Here is a 21,020-nt window from a genome sequence, read left to right as displayed (position 1 = left end):
TGGGATGATGTCCCTAGACTGATGTTTTGTCACTGGGGACCTCATCACAAAGGCCCATGGATTTGCCACGTATCCTTCCTATACAGATCTTCTATATATTCTCACCACCTTCTCTTGATCTCTTCTGTTCTGTTATTGATCATGTTCATTTTTGCCTGAAATGTACCTCCGATGTTTCTAATTTTCTGGAAGAGGTGTCTTGTCCTTCCTGTTGTCTTCTTCCATACATTAGAATCATAGAGTTGGAAGAGACCTTGTGGGTCATCCAAGTCCAATCCCTTTCCAAGAAGCAGGAAAATCACATTCAAAGTACCACCGACAGATGGCCATCCAGCCTCTGTTTAAAAGCCTCCAAAGAAGGAGTCTCCACCACACTCTGGGGCAGAGAGTTCCACTGCTTGCATTGCTTGCATAAAAAGAGTTTCTTATCTCTTCTATCTAACTTCTGGAATTTGAAATACAGGCACATACTTACATTATAATAATGAAGTGTATGGGGACACAACATAGTTCATTAAACCTTTCATTTATATATTTAAAAATGTGTGATTTACTGTGTATTTCACATAAAGGTTTCTCACTACATTCACATAGCACACTTACACACTGCAGCCGACAAACTAATGTGTAGTTTGGAAAGACTTTAGAGGAAGAATCCAAGACAACAAGCCTTAGTCAGAAAATAATTTCAACTTTTTTAAAGCTAAGGTCAAAACAAAGAACATATGAGGGGTATTTTTTAAGTAAGGTCCGTTTTGTTGTAGACACTAGTAGTTCGCGCACAATGAGTGCATGTGTCGTGTACCGGCATGCCTCGGGAACAACTGTGCTCAGTTTCCGCTCTGTAGCTAACCTGTACGGTTCTGTTCTGTGCTTTAAAAATGTTTAAGAATATCAACTCACCCGCCGCATGTGAGGTTCGCTCAGTGATACGGTTTTTGTCAGCAAGAAACCTGCCTGCTGCAGAAATTCATCGACAGATTTTTGAAGTGTACGGTGATACTGTTTTGAGTGAAAGCAAAGTGCGTAAGTGGGTATGACAATTCAAAGGTGGCCATGACAACGTCCATGATGAGGACCACTCCGGTCGCCCTTCTTTGATTACAGATGGCAGTGAACTCTTGGTTATCGGAGCAGGCGGCAAGTTTTTATGAAGAGGGTATTTTAAAATTGGTTCAGAGGTATGATAAGTGTTTGAACAAACTTGGCAACTATGTCGAAAAATAGAGTGAAGTATGTACTTTCTGAAAATAAATTTACTTTTTTGAAATAAACTTTCGTTGTGTACTTATGTTCAAATGGACCTTACTTAAAAAATACTCGTATTAACTGTCCTGTTGATATGAAAGCCACCAGCTACCACTGGGTCAGGCTGCTTTACTTTCTCTTTAACTCTTAGGATCCTTTCAGATCACACGTTTGTTGTATTATGATTCTAGTTTAACTGTCACAGAAACTTCCTTAGGAGTCAGGATTTGCAGTTGGAGGGAACATTTAAAAATCCCAGTCAGAGCATTGCTCTGGTGCCCCTGACTAAACTGCAAATCCTAGGATTCCATAGAATGCAGCCAGGACAGCTACAGTGAAACCATACTGATGCAATCCAGCAGTATGGAAGTCCCTTCAAACTTGACATTTCTTATTTCTAAACATTATTCTGCCTATTGTTCTTATGGCCCACAAATGGCAGGGTGGCAGGGTGAGCCTGCAGTAGACTTTGCTCAGTTTTCATACAAAGGAAGAGGAAAGAGATCAAAACCACTTTCCTGTCTACTTTCCAATAGCTTTTGGTTACTTCTCCCAGATGCGTATGGGTTATTTTCCTCTTTCTATCAAGCCCATCTCGCAAATATGAACTACCTGTGGAATGGGATAGTCTGTTTCCAATGTTTCCTGCCACAACAGGTGGCACATGGATTGATATTGATGTACTCTCTCTCTCTCTCTTGCAACACAAAGAAAGATAAAAGGAGCCAGCTGGTGAGTGAGGAAAAAAGCCCCAGAGCGGCTTATCATAAAAGAAAGCTGTCTTACCCCTATGTCAAGAGAATTGTTAAAGGCGAGTTCGATGGTTCCTGAGTTCCCACGGTCCAAGAATAGCCTCCATCGTCCAATAGTGTGCTTCTGCCACATGCCACTTCAAAATGATAGATGGGTGGAGCTCGGTTTTCCCATTTCCCTCCCTATTTGAAATATGAGATGACTCATTAATTTACCAGGTTAGAGAGATGGGCCAAAACTAACAAAATGAAGTTCAACAGTGACAAATGCAAGATACTCCACGTAGGCAGAAAAAACAAAATGCAAAGATACAGAATGGGAGACAATGCCTGGCAGTACATGTGAAAAAGCCCTAAACGGTTCCGGCCCAAAATACCTTACTGACCGCCTCTCGGCCTATGAGCCCATGAGGACTTTGAGATCTTCCGGGGAGGCCTTGCTCTCGATCCCGCCTGCCTCACAGGCATGGCTGGTGGGGACGAGAGATAGGGCCTTCTCGGTGGTGGCTCCTCGGCTGTGGAACACCCTTCCTGTGGACATCAGGCTAGCCCCCTCCCTGCTAATATTCCGCAGGAAGTTAAAGACCTGGCTATTTAAGAAGGCATTTGACCAATAAGTGCAATGACTGGCAATCGACCATAGGAATGGAACACTGGAAAAGAGATCGGATTGTGGCTTGACGATGAGACGACTCGGAATGTAGTAGTGCTTTTGTAGTGATGTTGTTGTTTGATAAGATGTTTTTATGATTAGGATGAATTGTACACTGTTTTGCACTATGTCTTGTTCTCTTGCACTTGTTTTCTTCATGTTGTACACCGCAATGAGTCGCCCTGAAGGGCTGAGAATTGCGGTATATAAGCGCAGTAAATAAATAAATAATAAATAAAAGATTTTGGAGTCCTCGTGGACAACAAGTTAAACATGAGCCAACAATGTGATGTGGCGGCAAAAAAAATCCAAACTTGTCACACAGTTCTCCCATGACCAACAGAAAATACTGGAAGGGTTTGGTGGGCAGTGTTCTTTGGTTTTGGAGTTGTAGTTCACCTACATCCAGAGATCATTGTGCACTCAAACAATGATGGATCTGGACCAAACTCTACATGAATATTCCATATGCCCAACTAGGAACACGGAATTTGGAGGAAAAAGACCTCTACACGAATACTCAATATGCCCAAATGTGAACACAGGTGGAGTTTGGGGGAATAGAATCCTGACATGTGGGAGTTGTAGTTTCTGGGATTTATAGTTCACCTACAATCACAGAGCATTCTGGACCCCACCAACGATAGAATTGGGCTGAACCTCCCACACAGAACCCCCATGTGGACCACAGCAACGCATGGCAGGGGACGGCTAGTCTATATAAATAAATAAATAAATAAAAATGTAATGTTCGTTTGTGGGATTAACATAACTCAAAAACCACTGGACAAATTAACACCAAATTTGGACACAAGACACCTACCAGGCCAACAAGTGACCATCACTCATAAAAACACTGGAAAACACAGCAGAAGAGACTTAAAAAGCCAAAAAAAACAACCCCAAAAATACATTACAACACATGCGCAAAACCACATATATACACAAACACACATATATACACAAATATATACAGAAATATATACACATATATATGCACACACAAAACACATACACAGAAAGGGGGAAGGAAAGAAGGAAGGAGAGAAGGAAATAAAAAGTGAAAGAGGGAAGGAAGGAGAGAAGCAACGAAAGAGAGAAAGAGGAAGGGAAGGGAAGGAAGGAAAAAGACACGGAAGGATGGAACTAAAGAGCAAAGGAATCAAGAAAAGAAAGGTAGAGAAGGAAGAAAGAAGGAAAATAAAAAGAGGGAAGGAAGGAAAGAGGGAGGGAAGGAAGGAGAGAAATAAGGAGAGAAAGAGGGAGGGAAGGTTAGCCACAGCAACGTGTGGCTGGTACAGCTAGTAAAATATAAATTCATAGTGTCTCCTTGTTAAAAACGTTGTCCGGTCTCATTGTCATCGTTCCATTTTCCTATGTCAGTTACTCTGCATTTGGAAATACTTGTTCAAAAAGCCACATCTTGACTTTTTTTCGGAATGTTAAAAGGGAGGTGACCAATTTAATATCTATAGGAAGGGCGTTCCACAGCCGAGGGGCCATCGCCAAGAAGGCTCTGTCTCTCGTCTCCGCCAAACGTACTTGTGACAAAGGCAGTAACGAGAGCAGGGCCTCCCCAGGTGATCTTAAGGTCCTAGATAGTTCATAAGGGGAGATGCATTCGGACATGTAAGTTTGCCTATGCCTGCTCTATAAGGACCAGAAACTTGCTTTTATTTAAATGAAAACTGGGCCAACTAATACTACAGATATACACTAACAACAACAACAACAACTTTATTTATACCCCATCCTCTGTCCCCAGACTTGGGGCAGTTTACAGCAAACAAACAAATACAAAAAATAATAAACATAGAAAACAATCAAATATAATAAAAGCAAAAATGTATATGTGTGTATGTGGCTGGGGTGTCCACTTTCACAAACAGGCTCCCACTTGACAAACAGATACAGCTCCGAAACACCACCCTTCAATGACATTGCAGGTTATAGTGAGTGCCATGAACATGTACAAGTTCTGCCAATGTCCTCCACAAACACCATTCTGCCCACCACCCAAGTGAAGGCTTTCAAACAGGGACAATTTCACCCTACACCAGGCCCGTAGCCAGGATTTCGTTTCGGGGGGGGCTAAAAAAATTTTCAGGGGGGATTCGGGGGGGGCTGAGTTTCGGGGGGGGCTGAGTCTGAGTGAAAGAGGGTCTAGCCTAGCAAACCTTTTGTATCATTACCCCAATACCCCCATGCATATGGGATATATTGAGTATGGTGATCAGATCATGATATGAATAAACATAACAGTTTAAATAATGCACCAGTAAGGCCTTTTCGCGAACCACCATGAGAATTTCGGGGGGGGCTGAAGCCCCCCGAGGCCCCCCCCCCCCCGGCTACATGCCTGCCCTACACTTTATGTTTTTCCTCCATCACAGACATTCCAGTGTTCCTTACTCTCTCTCAATTAGTGTGGAATTTACATGATCCCGCCCACTGCCTCTTCCATAGATCTTTCCTATTCAGGAATTGATCAGCAACTGAACACACTGGAGGACACAATCAAAGCACTCCCAACAGATTGCCATCTTACCTGTTTAAAAGCCTCCAAAGAAGGAGGTTCCACCACACTCTGAGGCCTTACTAAAACCAAGATAGGCCACATCCATAGCCTTCCCTTCATATACCAAGCTTGTAAATCTATCAGAAAGAGATAAGAGAAAAGGTTCATCTGGCATTACCTTTTTTTTTTTTTTTAGAAACTCATATTGACATTTTTGAGTATGGCATTCTTTTCTAAGTGCTGACCAGATGGTAATTGTCTACGTCCTCTTTCTCCTCCTTTTTGAAGATGAGGACCACCTTTGCCTTCTTCCAATCTGTTGGAACTTTGTTCTCCAGAAATTTTCAAAGATGATCGCCAGTAGTTCAGAAATTACTTCTGCCAATTCTTTTAATACCCCGGAGACTTGAGTTCATTTAGACAGATAGTCCTGTACGGCCCCTTTACCATTTCTGAGCTGCTAGTAGACATCTGCATCCTCTGCCCCATCATCCCCAAGCTTTTCATCATTTCCTGTATGCAGGATGGTTTTGGTTTTGGTTCCCACAAGTTTTGTTTGTATTGGAAAGGATTTGAATTAGGTCCAGGCAGAGGCGGCCCTAGGTAATTTTCAACGGTAAGCAAACAGTATTTTGGCGCCCCCCTCCCCCAACCAATCATTGATATATATTTTTTGTTCGTCGTGAGAGTTCTGTGTGCCATATTTGGTTCAATTCCATCATTGGTGGAGTTCAGAATGCTCTTTGATTGGAGGTGAACTATACATCCCAGTAACTACACTTGCTGCACTTGCTCCCTTGCCTGGCCCACTTTGGGTCCGGAGGCGTGCCTGAAGACCCCGGCATGTGCACCAAAAGTCACCTCTTCTCCTGACTTTCTCCTCAGCCATTGGGACCAAGAGAGAGAGAGAGAGAGGTGGAGATGCCCACCTTTCCTGAAGGTAGGCGCAAAAACAAAGGAGGGAGCGGAGGTGGGAGATACCTCCAGCTGGAGGGGCTCTCTCTCTCTCTCTCTGTCTTGGTCCCAATGGCTGAAGAGAAAGTCAGGAGAAGAGGCGACTTTTGGTGCGCATGCTGGGGTCTTCAGACACGCCTCCGAGCCCGAAGCAGGCCAGGCGCGGCGGCTCTGCCCCTTGGCCCACCTGCGGATTGGGGAGAGGAGAGGAACGGGTGGAGCACCGGGGGATCGGGAAAGGGAGCCGGTCATGGGGAAGGGATTGAACGCGGAGAATGATTGAGCGCCGGCTCTGCTCGCGCACCCGGTGGCCGGGTGGAGCAGGAACGAGAGGGGCTAGGCGAGGCTCAAGGGCCCAGCCCCTTTGGGAAGAGGATCACCTGGCAGAGAGGCAAGAAAGCCGAGGCTCCCCCCGGACTGCTAGGGCTGTTGTGAGCTGAGGGGGTGCTCCTCAAGTGGCAGTCGAGGGGCATTTACAGAGGCGCCTCTGCGCCCCTGGCAAAAAAAAGTGTTCTGCGACCGCTTACTTCACATAATGGACGAGCCGCCCCTGGGTCCAGGACCGAACCACAAGCTCCTGATAACAGGTAAAGCTCCATCAGCAGATCTAGGAGGAAGAGCCAGTGGCCACCCACAATGGAATCTACGTCTTTCCGCTCTCCTTCTCCACTACTCCAAACTTTTCATCTCTCCAGATATTGAGGGCATTTAGGGACTCTGTGAAGCAGGTAGTAGAAAACCACTTCTTCCTGGTTCTGCAGACATTTCTTCCATCTGCAGAAGTAGCCAACTGGATCCATGCCTGTCATCTTTTAAAGCTCATATTTCTGCCATTCTTCAATTTAGAAAAGATTTTACTAGTTGTGCCAATTTGTTGCTAAAACATTAACGGCAATCATAGCTAAGAGGCTTCAGGGCACTTTACCAATAATAATTCACTTGGATCAAGCAAGAATTATCCATTAGCAACAGGGAACAGATAAGGTTAGAGTCAAACAAAATAGTAATGGAATTGATCCATCTGCAATCATCTACATAAATGATATACAGAAGGCCTTTTTAACTGAAATTTTAATTTTATAAGTAATACAAACACAGTGATACATCTTGAATAAAAGTAGCCCTAGTATGTTATAAACAACTTATGCTACCTATAACCCCCTCTAAAAAAGAAAGAAATCATTTCTCACCCTCTCCCTCCACTTATATTCAAAATAATTCCTCTCAAAGGAATGCCGTTTTTTTAAAAAAAAAAATCCAAATTTTATTCTACGTCTTTGCCATTTATACAGTACATTGATACATGCTTTAAGACCAAGATGTCACTTTTCCACATAATCCCCATCCCTTTCAACTGCCATGGACCTGTATGCCTGCATGGTAAAATGCTGGATCGGCTCATCTGAGTCACTGTTTAGCAGCTGCCACAAGGGAGTCATCTTCAAATCTTGTTCCGCGGAGGGGGAAATGCCAGATCTGGGTTATAAAGCAACTGTGCCCACCCAAGTTTTTCAATCTCACACTGGCAGGCCTGTAGCCAGGATTTTGTTGGGGGGGGGGGGGGGGGGCTGAGTCTGAGTGAAAAAGGGTCTACTCTAGCAAACCTTTTGTATCGTTACCCCAATACCCCCATGCATATGGGATATATTGAGCATGGTGATCAGATCATGATATGAATAAACATAACAGTTTAAATAATGTACCAGTAAGGCCTTCTTGTGGACCCCCCTGGCTACATGCCTGCACACTGGGTTTGCCGACTGACATGTAGCTGGGCCTTGTCTTGCAACAGCAAAACATCTTCTCTCTGTTGGTGTGGATGAACATGACATAGAAGAACTTGAAGTTTCATAAAGGTTTCCACATTCTGAATGAATGGTGATCCCTTTAGTATGATGTCTACTAGCAGAAAACTTTCTGAATCCCTGAAGACAATTGCCATAACGTTTCCTGCTTGAAGGTGCAGCTTTGAATTACTTTTTCGTGGGAAAATTCACATAATGCTACTCAACTGATTGTCTCTTCATCTCTGGTTCAAAAGGTGTAACCATGTTTCATCTCCCATCACAATCCTTGAAAGAAATTCATTTTCATTGTTCTCATACTGAGCTAAGAGTCTGCTGCATACGGATTTTCAGGTTTGCTTGTGTGAATCTATCAACTTCCTCTGGACTCACCTTCTTCAACTCTCCCCTCTGTTGTTTAACATCTATATGCGATGACTTGCTCAGCTGGTTCAAGGTTTTGGGCTTGAGTGTTACCAGTACTCTGATGACACTCAGCTGGTGCTGAAGATGGAAGGCCGACCGGACTCTGTACCCGATTGTTTCCATCAGTGTCTCGAGGCCGTTACTGGATGGCTGCGTGCCAGCAGGTTGAGGGTGAATCCAGCAAAGACAGAGATCCTATGGCTGGGCCAACTGGGCAGTGGAGATATCCAGCTGCCTATCCTGGATGGCGAGGCGCTATGCCCGTCACCATTGGTAAAGAGTCTGGGAGTCCTTTTGGACCCTCTGCTGACGATGGAGGCCCAGGTCTCCGCTGTTAGCAGAACCGTCTTTTTTCATCTGCGGCTGGCCCCCTACCTGTCCAGGGACGACCTAGCTACGGTGATCCAGGCCACGGTCATCTCAAGACTGGACTACTGTAACACCCTCTACATTGGCCTTCCTCTGTCGGTGATCCGGAAGCTCAAGTTGGTACAAAATGCAGCTGCTTGGCTTCTTGCAGGAATTCCGATGAGATGCCACATAACACCAATCTTACTACAGCTGCATTGATTACCAATTGAGCACCGGATCACTTTCAAAGTGATGGTACTCACCTTTAAGGCCTTGCATGGTCTGGGGCCAATGTACTTGAGGGACCGCCTCACCCCCTACCAACCCGAGATCCCTCCATTCTGAAGACCAAGATTTGTTGGAAATTTCCAGTGTCAAGACTTTGCGTCTAACAGCAACCAGACGCAGAGCCTTTACAGCAGTGGCACCATCACTCTGGAATACTCTGCCACCTGAAGTCCGTGCCTTGCGGGACTTATCAGTTTTCCGCAGGGCATGTAAGACATATCTGTTTCGACGGGCTTTTGATCTCTGATATTGCTGTTTTTAAATTGTTTCAAATTGTTTTTAAATTGTGTTCGATTTTAGTCTGTTCTTGTAAGCTGCTCCGAGCCCCAGGGGAGTGGTGGTATATAAGTTCGAATAATAAATAAATAAACTGTTTCAATATTCTGCACATATTTGTGTCCCCATTGCCTAGCTGGAGTGACATTTCTTTAACAATTATGCATCAATCAGTCTTAACCATGTCGTTCGCACGCTCCACAGTGTCAGTTGTTTGTGTGTGGTCTGTTGCTTCGTGGAGCATCCCAAATGTTGCCATGCTCCTGTTCACCAGATAACTTGCGCACCCAGTCACCAACAGTACTGTGATCAACAATTTCCATACACCTTTGTCAGTCTCTTACGGATGTTCTCACCACCATCTCCCCAAGGGGACTTGGGGTGGCTTACAAAGGCACTCCAAGGTGCAGCATATAACATAGTGCATGAGTATAAAACAAAATTACATAGAAATTATAAAAATGGCCACTATCAACACATATAATATAAAATAAAATAGCACAATTTTATAACACAGACCATCTGTAGATAAAACTAGCTGCCATGAGTTCACAACTAAATGGACAGAGTGTCAACCTCATATGGGCGCATTTCAGCCTACTCGAGGTCAAAAGCCTGCTTAAAAATCCATGTTTTTAAGCTGGATAGGAAAATTCAAGGGTGGGGGTTAACCTAATCTAATAATGTGATATATGCACAATGCTTCTCTACACAAAACAGGACAATTTCTATGTAAGACACAAATCTGACATCAGCAATTGCAGGACTTATGATATGTTTGATATGTTTTAATCATTTGAAAGACTATTTAATTGATATGCATATGTTTTTTACAGTTTTATAAAATTGTGTTTTATTGTTATGTTGTCTGAATCTGGCATTGAATTACTGCCACAGTTTGTAAGCCACCCTGAGTCCCCCTGGGGAGGGTGTGTGTAAGAAAGGCAGGTTATAAGTACAGTAAATAACAAATAAATAAATAAGACTCGGGTTCTGATAACACACCATAACCCCTATATCCACAGAATCAGTACCCACAATTTCACTTACCTATGTAAAAAGAAAGTTGTCTCTAGAAATTGTGTCATTCCTTCAAACAATTCTATAGTGTGTTTCCACCAGAAGGGATTGGTTTCAATAGCGTTCACTATTACCTGCAGTTTCATGTTCCACTGTAAAGTCCAGGAATGTATCCTCCATATATATACTTTTCATCCAGTTACAAAGAGAGACATCCTTCATTTGAAGAGTCGGGGAATGAGCAAGTAAGTGAAAGGTTTGTCCAAGATAGAAATGCTGAGTGTTCAAAAATGTGCTGAACTAAAAGTTGCAAAGCCTTTCAGCTTTCTCGGAAATGCAGTAAGTGATTTACAGGGTCCAATCCTTAAACAAGAAAATTACAAAGAAAGACCAAAAGGAAAAACTGCTGAACTGAATTATATTCAAAAATCCCAGTCCATTAGCAGAGGTAAAAAGAATTTATTTATTTATTTATTTCATAGTTTTGTATACTGAGCTTCTCAACCTCGTCGAGGGACTCAGCCCGGTTTACAGCCATAAAAACATACACATTCATTAAAATATCATATATCACAAATTATAAAACAACTTTAAAAACACTAAATATAAAACTACAGTGGTCAGTCGTCCTAATAAGATGGATCTATATCCACTTCCATCCAGAGTCCTATGGTGTTGTCTCATTCCTCGAAGGCCTGACTCCACAGCCACGTCTTCACCCGTTTCCTAAATGTTAGGATGGATGGGGCGGTTCTGGCCTCCAGAGGGAGAGAGTTCCAGAATCGTGGGGCCACCACCTAGAAGGCCCTGTCCCTCGTCCCCACCACTGGTGGGACCGAGAGCAGGGCCTCTCTAGATGATCTTAGTAATCTTGATGGTTCGTAGGGGAGAATACGTTCGGAGAGGTAAACAGGGCCGGAGTCGTTTAGGGCTTTATAGGTCAACACCAGCACTTACAATGTCTTCATAGTACACTATATATATTATGGTAATGCATAGAATCATTACCTCTGGGGAGATAGGGTGGTCTATAAATAACATTATTATTATTATTATTATTATTATTATTATTCTGACACAAAAGCACAGTATGTCACAGCAAACAAGATCTATTGTTCAGAATGCAGCAGCCAGGTTACTCACAAGAACGCTCATGAAATGCCATATAACACCAGTGCTGCAACATTTACATTGGCTTCCAACTGAGTACCGTGGCCTGTATAAGAGGCTAGTTCTGACCTTTAAAATTCTTTACGGCCAGGGTCCATCATACCTTAGGGACTGCCTCTCCTTCTCCCATCATCGGAGGTCGCAACGACCAGCCCATCGCGACTTACTAGAGAAGTGCACTTGGAAAGTACCAGACGCAGGGCTTTTTCTATTTCTGCTCCTGCCTTATAGAATTCCTTGCTGCCCTATATGAGAGCCATGTGTGACTTAGGGCCTTTTACTCTAGTACTTAAGACCTGGTTTTTTACTAGAGCATTCGATCTCTGTTAATTTTTAAATTATGTATGTATGTATTTTATCTTTTACAATTTAGCTGTAAATCGCCTAGAGCATTCTCGGATGGAGGGCGATTAATAAGTAATTAAAGATGATGATGATGATGATGATGATGATGATGATGTATATGCTGGATTTCGTATCACAAAATCACAAGTCGAACACTTTCCAAATGGTGTGATGTATTTTCGAATGATGCGCGCAGATCCAAGTAAGGTGGCCTTTTGCAGTTGACAGAACGTGATTTTGTTGATGTTTATTGTTTCCAAATGCCGGCTGAGATCTTTGGCACGGCACCCAGTGCGCCAATGACCACTGGGACCACCTGTACTGGTTTATGCTAGAGTATTATTACTATTTATCATAGAGTTGGAAGAGACCTCGTGGGCCATCCAGTCCAACCACCTGTCAAGAAGCAGGAAAATCGCATTCAAGGCACCCCTGACAGATGGTCTGAGTCCTTGCAACTACTCATATCACAAATGAAATCTTCTCAGAGACAATTTTGAAACTAGGAAAGCTTTTTGTTGTTGTTGTTGTGTTAGGAATGACTCCTGGTGTGAGATAATTGGCCGTCTGCAAGGATGTTGCCCAGGGGACGCCCAGATGGTTTTGATGTTTTATCATCCTTGTGGGAGGCTTCTCTCATGTCCCCGCATGAGGAGCTGGAGCTGATAGAAGGAGCTCATCCGCCTCTCCCCGGATTCGAACCTGCGACCTGTCAGTTTTCAGTCCCGCCGGCACAGGGGTTTAACCCACTGCGCCACCGGGGGCTCCATACTAGGAAAGCTGACTTTTTGTCAACAGATTTATTGCTTTCACACATCAACACAAACCTTATTTGGGTTTTGAAAAATTAGGGCAAGGGTTAGGGTTGGCATCTTTCTGGATCCTATTACATTCCATTCCACTCCCATAAATAGGCTTTACGCCTGCATCCTTAATATTACTAGGTATTGAATTTGAAGAAAAGATGGTTTATATCCACAAAAGATCATGCTAAAATAAATCCAGTTCATCTTATCAGCCCCGTGCCTTCCTTTTTTCCCCCATCCTCCTTTGTTCCTTCTTTTAATGTGGCAAGAGACTCACATGACTTCTTTTTTGAAAACTACCCTCAAGGTATAAATGACTGAAGGAAATGCAAGCTCAGGCGTCCCCTATCAGGCATGATAAATCAGGATATTCTGACATTTGTCTTCAGTTATCTTTAACAAGGGCCAGAAAGGAACAGCTAGGAGAAGACAGAACCTGCCTGACTTCTTTTGAATTATTATTGAGAAATTTTGACCAGCTGAGGCATGAAACAAACTTAGGGTTAATTTGAATACTCTATCCAGCATGCTTCTCACTAGGCAGAACAGTGTACTTCCTCAATTAAACATACAGTTCATCCCCCTATTTTTCAAATGTGCAGTTGCTCTGACTGCAAGGAGGAAAACATACAGTAAATAAGGATGTGAAGGAGGTCAATTCCACCTGCTTTCTTGAGAGAAAAGCATTTCATCCTCTTCTCTCTCAACGTTTTACTCAAGAAACGGGCTTTTATAAGTAGTTCATAATTGTAAGAACATGTGTCTCAATATTCTTGATTTCCTCTCTTCCCTATATGTCTTTCCCCCTTCTGCCATTTCTTATTTAGACTGTGATGTCTGCAGGCAAGGCTTCTGTTCCTAAGAATTTTGTGTCAAAATGTATATGATAAAAAACACTAAGTAGGAAGCTGCAATAATAATAATAATAATAATAATAATAATAATAATAATCATCATCATCCTTTATTTATACCCTGCTAACATCTCCCGAAGGACTCGGTGTGGCTTACAAGAGGCCGAGGCCCAACACATCAAAAAACAACAGCATAACAAATACAACAATAAATAACTCAAATAACAAGCAATAAACATTAAAACAATAACAATTAACATTAGACAATAACACCATGACACATTTAAAACTAAGGCCGGGCCAATGTAATGATTAAAAATTTTAAAATACTGGGCATGGATAGGTTTTTGGAGATAGGTGCAATGTGCAGACAGTCTTAAATCTCTAATAAAGTGCATTTGGGACATGATGCTTGGAGTTTCCTATTCTGGGAAGGCACACTGGAACAACCACGTCTTCAAGCTCTTCCTAAAGACTGCCAATGTTGGGGCTTGTCTGATGTCCTTGGGGAGAGAGTTCCAGAGTCGGAGGGCCACCAAGGAGAAGGCCCTGTCCCTCGTCCCCACCAATCGTGCTTGCGACGCAGGTGGGATCGTGAGCAGGGCCTCTCCAGATGATTGGAGAGATTGTGTGGGTTCATATACGGAGATGCGATCACGAAGGTAGGCAGTTGACTGCAGAACCTACAGCCAAATATCGATATAAAGATGACTTCACATAGCCAGGTTCTATAAAACAATTGGGAAAAGAGGCAAGATGATTAATACTTAAAACACCCATTTTAAATAGTACCAGATGCAAGGGAACATGGAATGGAGAGGTTAGTGTGAAGTGGTACTAAAAGATAAGAATGGAGAAGAAAGCAGAGTTCAAGACTGGAGTTGTCATAATTTTATCCATAGAAAGTAAAATTAAGCAATATTAGATGTCATTACAAAGTTTTGTAAATTAGTGAAAAAATCCCAGAGTTACTAAAGAAACATTTTGCAGAAGTCAAATCAAAGTTGGGGCTTGAAAATCCCAACCTAAAGCTGTTGAATTGAGCAACATTTCAGTATCAACTGCACTTTAGTCTGATGCCCCTTCAAATGGAGCTTCAAATGGAGCTTCCATTTGGTCTTTATGCTCCAAAAGCTGCATTGTCCTGATTAACAGACCACCCTTAAAAGTATTGAAACCCTATTCAAAAAAAATTATGGTGTCTCATAAATCAAATTCCTTCTCTGTGTCTTCCTGTGAACACCAATGTAATGAATCCTTTACCTTAGCTGGCTGGCTGAAGCCTAAAGGAGTAGGCCTGGCAAAGCCACAACATCCATTTTATAAAAGGGAGCCAGGTGGAAGCCATTTTAGTTAGGTATTTTCCTTGAGGGGGCGTGTTCAAGTCTTAGAGGGAAAATAAGGAGGTTAGGATTGGCTAGAAAGATGGGGGTGGTGATTTCTCCCTTTTCCCACTTCTTGTGCATGTCTCTTTTGTGTCTTAGCACAGTTAGAAGTTCTTTGGACATCCATTCTGGCTTCTTTGCACTTGTCCTATTTTTTCTCTTTGTTGGCACTGTTTGCAATTGTGCCTTGAGTATTTCACTCTTGAGAAATTTCCATCCGTCCATAACTCCCTTGTCTTTTAGTATCTGTGTCCACGGAATGCTGCTCAGTGTTTCCTTCATTTTTCAGAAGTCAGCTCTCCTAAAGTCCAAAATGCGGGTTTGACTTGTCTTAATTTCGGCCTTCCTTTGTACCTCAAATTGCAGGAACACATGGTCACTAAGGATCCGACCACTTCAACCGCATCGATTAGGTCCTCCGCATTTGTTAGGATGAGATCAAGAGTAGCCAACCCCCTTGTTGCCTCTTCTACCTTCTGGACCATGAAATTATCTGCAAGGCAAGCAAGGAATTTGTTCGACCTTATACTCTTGGCAGAGTTTGTTTTCCAGCAAATATCAGGATAGTTGAAATCGCCCATGACTACTACATCTCTTCTCTGTGCCTGTTTGGTCAACTTTTAGCAGAAGACTTCATCAAGTCCTTCCTCCTGGCTTGGAGGTCTGTAGTAGATGCCTACAACGGCATTTTGAGTCCCAGCTCCCTTGATTCTTATCCAGGTGCTTTCAAGCTGGTTTCCCGGATTGCTGTCTTGCATCTCTTCTGAAGCATAACAGTTTTTGACATATAAGGCTACTCCGCCTTCTCTCCCCTTTGTTCGGTTTCTGTGAAAGAGGTTATAGCCCTCCATGTCTACATTCCAGTGATAGGAGTCATCCCACCAGGTTTCAGTGATGCCTATGATATCATATTTGTGGTGTTGTGCTAAAAGTTGGAGTTCATCTTGTTTATTTCCCATGCTCTGTGCATTAGTGTAAAGACATGTGAGCCCCTGAGGCCTTCCCCCAAACTGTTTATTTGGGATTGTTGTGCTTTCGGTACTTGGGCCTCGTTGTGTTTGTGTAGCCCTCCGTTTAGCCTTCTGGCAGTTCCCTGACATTGTGGATAAAGTACTGTTCACAAGGCTGTTGTCCCCTTCCCCTGGTGGACCTAGTTTAAAGTGCGCCTAATGAGGTTTGCGAGTCTGTGAGCAAAAAGGTGTTTTCCTACTTGTGTGAGATGCACCCCATCCCTTCCTACTTGGGTGAGATGCACCCTATCCCTTGCCAGTAGGCCATCCTCGTGGAAAAGCAGGCCATTGTCTAGGAAGCCAAAGCGTTCCTCCTGACACCATTTTCTAAGCCAGTTATTGACTTGTACTATTTTTTCTGGCCCTTGTAGGACCGTGTCTTACAACTGGGAGGAGGGATGAAAAGACTACCTGCACATTACATTGTTTAAGCTTTGTTCCGAGAGCTCGAAAATCATTTATGATCTTTTGAAATGTATGTCTAGCAGTATCATTGGTTCCTACATGAATCAACATGAGGGGAGGATGGTGATGGGGCTTGAAGAGCCTGGTGAGCCTCTGAGCGATATGGTGTATTTTTGCCTCCGGTAGGCAGCATATTTCTCGAGCCATTCCATCTGGTCTGGAAATGATGGCTTCCGTTCCTCTAAGGAGGGAGTCGCCTACTACCATGACCTGTTTACTTTCAGGATTGACAGGGTCCCTTTTGTGCAGTATAGTCCCCAGAAAAGTGATCCTGTTGATGTGAATTGTAAAGTGCTGTCCTCCTCCTGGACATCCCCGGTGCATTCGTCAAGGACAATCCATTGAGATTCATCCAAGAGCCTATTTTTCTCCTGTATGTGTTACTGTTGCACCTGGTCTATGGTTGGGGATGGTACACCCACGTGATTGTGTAAGTATGAATGTTGTGAAGTGTTGTCCCAGTCAGGGCTATCCCCCGCACACTGATCAAGGATGAGCCACTGATCAGTATCTAAGCCATTCTGGTCTTCCCCAATATGTTGTATTTCTTGGTCAAGTGATAGTTGTGTGTGAATTTGGAATCTATTGTGTAACTGCAGCTGAGCAGAAGTATTCTGAGGAGGCTTTTGGGTCCTATGTCTCTTTCTAAGGGTGACATTCCTCCAAGCCTGAGGGTTGTCCACTTCTGAGGTGATCTCCTCTTGAGCCTACCCATAATGTTTGTGTGGTATGAGCTGCGTGTCTAGGACAGTGTGCTGGGTGGTGTCTAAGAACAGCTCAAGTTCCTGAATGTCCTTAAGGGTCTTAATACGGTCCTCGAGTTGTTGGATCCTCTGTTCCATGTGAGTGATCTGTCCTGAATGTCCTTAAGGGTCTTAATACGGTGCTCGAGTTGTTGGATCCTCTGTTCCATGTGAGTGATCTGTTTACACTTGGGGCAGATGTAATTGAGTAATTGTTGCATGAAAAAGCTGAACATGCCACATCTTGTGCATGAGACAGGAAGATTTCGTGTTTGTTCCATCTGCAGGTTGCTAATTACCTCCTCTTGATGTGTGTTTTATGTTGTTGTCTGTTTGCAGGGGGGAAAGTGTAGGTTAGTGAGTGCAACCATGGCTTATATAGGGTAAACAGGAAGCAGCAACGACTCCCTCTGAGAACAATGAGCTGACCTGCACTGCTGGCTAAAAGAATGTAGCCTCGCCCCCCCTCTCAAACAGAGCAATAGTCACAGCAACTCATTTTAAACACTCACTCAGATTCCTAGTGCCCTCTAAGACAAGGCTTACCTGAAGCAGAAGGGAACAAAATGGCTTCAGGTAAACCTTGTCTTAGAGGGCACTAGGAATCTGAGTGAGTGTTTAAAATTAAAACTAGCTGCTGTGACTGTTGCTTTGTTTGCTTTGTTTAAAGCTGCTAAAAGGAGATCAGAGTACATAGATCAGATTGGGGTGCAATGTAGGGGAGACAAGGATAGTTGATGCATATATCTACGGCTAAGCTACATTGGTTTTAAGTTGATAAATTCCTATATATTTGTATTCTATTTTAATAGGACCAGACGTATGTTGTATGTTGTGTTTGCACTGTCCGTTTTTGATAAGGCCAACTGGCTAATCAATACAAATTGTTGTTGCTGCTATAGAATCAGTGGGATATTTTTCAACAACTAAATTAAAGTGAAATTCAAACCTATACAACTGTTTCCACAACCATACTCCCTCTTCCTTTTGACGGCTTCATATTTTTGGTGAGCTGTGTCATATTTTAGGTGATGCCTGTGCGTTTCTGATTACCCAGAATGATGTAATATTTTTGAAGCATTCGGGCTGCCTCTTGTAACTTTCTCAGAGTTCACAAAAAACCTGCTTATTATACCAAAACCTGCTTATTATCAAAAGTATGACTTCATCTGAGTTCTGATAGGCATCCAACCTAAACTCAGTTTGGTAATGATCTGTCTAGGAGCATGGATGTCTTTTAAATGCACAGATCACCTCATTGTGGCTGACATAAACCACATCTGGAGTATGACCTACTAGAGGCATAGTGCCAGATGTTAAATAAAGCAGGAAGCCTGCTTGATGTAGGGGCTCAGTGTGGATGTTACAATCTCTCAACACAATATGTTTAGAGGAGATGGACACCACCTCCAAAACCAATTCCTTAGGTTCAGGGATTTTTAGAAGCCTCTTCCTCTGATGCCTCTGATGAAATCTCAAAAATTCCATAGAAGGCAACCACAGTAATTGAATCATTGCACTGTAACTGTATAGCATGAAAGGACCTCCAGCTGACAATCCTTTCATACACAAATTCACTCTTGCTTTCCTTTCAGGTTTACCTGTTGGTGTTATTAAACAACAGGCTTTTTTGCTGATCTACTGTAGATCAGTGAAAGAACTACTAGTAGTTCTGGTAGCTACTAAAACACTCACCACTGTTTTAGTGAATAGTTTCCAGTAGTGCTGGTAGAAAATGCTTTTTGAAGAAATCTATTTTAATAGCATTTCCAAGGAAATGGGGAGAAGTACACTTTATGGATTTTTGAAGGGTTCAAATTTATTTATTTACTGCGCTTATAGACCGCAATTCTCAGCCCAAGGGCGACTTATTGCGGTGTACAACATGGAAACAAGTGCAAATTACAAGACATAGTGTAAAATAATCCACAATTCATCATTATCAGAAACACATCTTATCAAAACATCAACATCAACATTACTACAAAATCCATTCCGAGTTGTCTCATAGTCAAACCCACAATCCGATATCATTTCCGTTGTTCCATTCCTATGGTCAAATTACCAGTCATTGCACTTCTTGATCAAATGCCTTCTTAAACAGCCAGGTCTTTAACTTCCTGCGGAATATCAACAGGGAGGGGGCTAGCCTGATGTCCACGGGAAGGGTGTTCCACAGCCGAGGAGCCACCACCGAGAAGGCCCTATCTCTCGTCCCCGCCAGCTGTGCCTGTGATGCAGGCGGGATCAAGAGCAGGGCCTCCCCGGAAGATCTCAAAGTCCTCGTGGGCTCATAGGCTGAGAGGCGGTCAGTTAGGTATCTTGGGCCGGAACCGTTTAGGGCTTTATAGGCCAATGCCAGCACCTTGAATTGAGCCCGGTGGCAGATCGGCAGCCAGTGGAGCTGGTACAGCAGGGGAGTTGTATGCTCCCTGTGTCCTGCTCCTGTTAGTAACATGGCTGCCGCACAAAGAGAGCCACTCAAGAGAAAACATTACAAGAAAAGCTTATTTAAAAGGACTAATAGAGAAAATATTCTCAGCTATCAGTTTTAATGTTGCTGATATGGCTAGCCACAGATGTGCATCAGAATCTCCACAGAACATACCTGGTAGCCAGCTCAGAGCTTTCCAAACTGTGTGTCTGGACATACTAGTGTGTCGGCTGTAGTCCCTAGTTGTGCTGCGTGAAAAAAGCTCCTGCCCATCCCCACAAACACAAAGACTGATTCTGTTCGAGTGTAATCATTGTTAGAACATTTATCATTTTTGTACAGTTTGTTGACTAAGTTGCAGTAATTGCCACTAAAATGGTTAAATGTCTAATTAAGGGGGGGGGGGGAATCTGTTGACAATGATGTTTGTGATGAACCACATGGAGTAGCTATAGAGGAAACTACATAAAAATCAACTGTGTATATATGGGCTGTGCAAAACTTCATTTGTAATTTGTTTGTCGTACCTAGTTTGTAATATTCATACATACGAAGTGATATTAAGAAACAGGATGGGTGGCCGCACAAAAAACTTAGGATTTTTGGAAGAGTTATGCAAGTTTCATAAGTGGCTCCAGGTCTCAGTCGCGGGTGCCACTTCTCCCAGGCCTGTAGCGAGGGGGGGGGGGATTAGGGGTTCAACCCCCCCCCCCCCCGAAATGTTTCAGATTTAAAGAAAAACCTGGTTTACTCATGAATTTTAACTGGTTAACCAAATCCCCGTGCAAAGTCTATGAGATGCAAAAAATTAAGAGTCCCTCCAGAACTGCAAGCACTATCTCAGGCAAATATTGACAATTTATTCACACTGTCATTACTTGCAGCAATAGCCGATGTAGTGAAGCAACCAAGTTGTGTGTGTGTGTGTTGAATGCTCTCATTAAGGAGGCCAGACTTGGTGGAGGTGGTTGACAGGGGTGGAGCTGCAGGCTATTGAAGGCTGCTCTGCCCCCTGCTGTGCTCTTTGCTTCAGCGTGAGCTAGGAGGCAGGTTCCAACCCACCCCCTTGTGAAATTTTCAAACCCCCCCCCAAAAAATTCAACCCCTCACGATTTTTTTTCTGCCTATGGCCCTGACTTCTCCCCCAAAAGATCAGGATGGTGCGGCCAGAGTGGAGGGAGAAGCCCCGCTTTTTCCCTTAAAGGGATGGTGAGGGTGGGGTGCTTGACTGGATGGCCGAGCAAAGAAGAAACCCCTCTGGCATATGGCTGGCCCAGAGAAAGACAGGCAGAGACCATACTTACATTTAGGCTTTAGCATGGGAAATGAGCAGTATTCTGGGAAATGTAGTTGAGCCTTTTGAATTCTCTGGCACGGGAGTCCTTGCCTTTCTAAACTATATTTCCCAGAATTCTGCTTACCGCCTTGTGCTGCCTCCCTGAAAGTTTTGATGGGGAAAAACCCGTGTTCAATCTTTAAATAGATTTTGTGATAAAAAGGGGATTGTTGGGAGTTGAATCAACCTGTGAGGTAGGCAAAA

General features: G+C 43.3%; 1 long non-coding RNA gene across 2 annotated transcripts in view; it reads right to left on the bottom strand.

Annotated features, from left to right (window-relative positions):
• Positions 1-21,020, bottom strand: part of LOC137096095 (uncharacterized) — a 90,380-nt gene that overhangs the window by 13,399 nt on the left and 55,961 nt on the right. Inside the window, exon 2 of one of the 2 annotated variants that reach the window (XR_010909259.1) lies at positions 2,035-2,183. The exons of the other annotated variant lie outside the window; for it this stretch is intronic. This is a non-coding gene — a long non-coding RNA (uncharacterized lncRNA). The remainder of the gene's footprint in view (positions 1-2,034; positions 2,184-21,020) is intronic. 2 annotated transcript variants of the gene reach the window in all.

Source organism: Anolis sagrei, chromosome 2 (assembly GCF_037176765.1).
Source record: "Anolis sagrei isolate rAnoSag1 chromosome 2, rAnoSag1.mat, whole genome shotgun sequence".
Classification (NCBI taxonomy): Eukaryota; Metazoa; Chordata; class Lepidosauria; order Squamata; family Dactyloidae; genus Anolis; species Anolis sagrei.
The sequence above is the reverse complement of the archived record's forward strand: the minus strand, read 5'-3'. Positions and strand labels throughout refer to the sequence as shown.